Here is a 2,329-nt window from a genome sequence, read left to right as displayed (position 1 = left end):
TGATGAAAAAAAAGAGCACCTCAAGCATCGGTAAGAGTAGATATAAATTCTTGTCTGATAGCTTCAGATAGGTACCGTATCTATGATTGATTCATAAGTAGGTATGGGAGACACATGGAGCATGATACTGCCAAATATGTTGTTTGTGGAAGTATAAGTTGCAAATATCTTAGGATAACCTTGGGTGTTATTAAATAAAATTAATAGCCAACTTTAAACAAGAAAGTAGAAGGAATAGATCTGAATGTAGGGATAATTATTTTTCCAACATCTGTAAGACAATGCCTTCAGTCCAAAAATGAGAGCAGGGCAGTTGCTTAGAGAAGAGATATTTTAGGTAGTTTAAATATCCACAAGTAGATAAATAGAATGTGATGGCTAACTGCTAGAACTAGATAGGATGAATTAAAGCAGAGTAAAAAATGATTCTAAATGTGGGCCAGTAAAGGAATGGTTGTATGCCTTATATATGTTCAGCTCATTATGACATAAAAATTCAAACTAAAAATTGTTAGACAAGAGTAAGGTAATTTTTGTTTTATTTTACATAAAAGATATTAGGTAAGCAGTCCAAAACTGATATTGTGGCTCTTCTGCAATATCATCAATGAATCAGACATTCCATCTCTTTATTTCACCATTCTAGTACAAAGCTCCCATTTTCAAGCTTTTATCCCATGGTTTAAGACTATAGTTCAAGAACTGCATTTGTGATATCCTCATTGCAGGAAGAAGTAACAGCAGGAGTATATAGATGGAGTGGGTTCACCTTAAATAGGCAAACCCAAACAACACTTCTGCTCACATGTAATTCACCAAAATTTGGTCACGTTGTCAGCTTCATGGAAAAAGAGACTAGAGAAATGTTGACTTTCATTAACAGCAAGCATAAGCCCCAAAATCTGGGCCTGGTATTAAAGAGAATAGGAGAGTACTCACTTTGGCAGCACATATACTAAAATTGGAATGATACTGAGAAGTTTAGCATGGCCCCTGAGCAAGGATGACATGTAAATTCATGAAGCATTCCATGTTTTGGTTTTCTGACTTAAAAAAAAAAAATAGAATGGGTGTTGGATTTTCTATGTCAATGTCCATTTCATTTACTAAAAGCGAAGGCCAAAGGTTGGAAGGAAGATTATAAACTTAATGTAGGTTGTCTTTTATGTATTTACATGCTATCAGGTAATGTCTGCGGTAATTTCAAATGGATAACTACAAATGTGAATATGAAATATGTATATTGGAGATAATATATTATTTGCATAATATATTTGGAAATCTATTTTGTAGAAAGATGTATAATAAACAAGAGAGACCAAGACATTTTCAGAGGCACAGTGACTAATACTGATGAGTGACTTTGAGGTGGTCTAGAATAAGCAAATGTATTCTTCTCTATTCTGTTTGCAACTGTACACTAAACCTACCTAACAGTTTTATCTGCTTGAGCTGTATCTGCATATTTTTCAAAAGCTATCATCTTCTGTCATTTTATGAGCCTTCCCTACCACTTTCATTCAATTCACTCTAGTCACACTGGCCTCCTTTTTATTTTTTTAAACTTAACAAACTCACTGCCACCTTCTACCACGTGCCCTGGAACTTTTGTTCTTGCTCTTGCTTAGGCTTAAGCCTCCCCTGTCCTTGTATCTTCATGGGTCAATTCCTTGCCTCCAGTGTATCTTAGCTCAAGGATCACCTCACATTAATGTCCTACATGACTGCCATATTTAGAATTACAGCCCTTCACCACAGCATTTCCTATTTTCCTTTCCTTTTTTTTTCCCTCTCTATAGCATTCATTACCACTTGTCATGCTATGTTATTTTTTAATTTGTATTTAATTTTTATTTTTGTTTAATGTTAACTATGTTTTATTCAATGCTTTATTCCCTATAATTTCCCATGCCTATATCACAAAATAAGCTCAAGTCAACTGTTCAGCTTATTCCTTTACTTAAGTGCATCATGTAAAAATTTCTTGGGGTCCTATCCTAATAAGAATTGTATCCCTGAAGAAAGTTCTAGAGACTGTCCTGATTTTGAGCTGCCCATCTAAGAGAGCTAATTTGCCTCAGAAAGCTGGAACTATTTCAGGAGCTGAAGCACTGAAGTTCGTCTATACCCATGGACGTATAGGTTTCTCTCTAATTCAGTAAACAGCATTACTTATCTTCCTTTGTTGGAGCCTAATTGTGTTAAAAACACAAGTAATGAGATATATTACTTATGTGTGGATATAAAAGTTGATTAGACTCATAGAGGAATATATTTTTTAGGGTATCTCATTATAGAATTAGAATAAAAAGAGTATATTAAACAAATT

The 2,329-nt window shown here is 34.2% G+C and overlaps 1 non-coding gene across 1 annotated transcript; it reads left to right on the top strand.

Moving 5' to 3' along the window:
- Positions 1-931: 931 nt before the first annotated feature.
- On the top strand, positions 932-1,038 carry LOC114210521 (U6 spliceosomal RNA). The gene has a single exon (XR_003609536.1). It is a non-coding gene; the product is annotated as a U6 spliceosomal RNA (small nuclear RNA).
- The last annotated feature ends 1,291 nt before the right edge of the window (positions 1,039-2,329 follow it).

The sequence above is a fragment of the Eumetopias jubatus genome, unplaced genomic scaffold (assembly GCF_037043125.1).
Source record: "Eumetopias jubatus isolate StellerSeaLion01/CBP00866 unplaced genomic scaffold, mEumJub1_p1.0 scaffold_12, whole genome shotgun sequence".
In the NCBI taxonomy this organism is placed as follows: Eukaryota; Metazoa; Chordata; class Mammalia; order Carnivora; family Otariidae; genus Eumetopias; species Eumetopias jubatus.
This window is presented reverse-complemented; position numbering and strand designations above follow the sequence as displayed.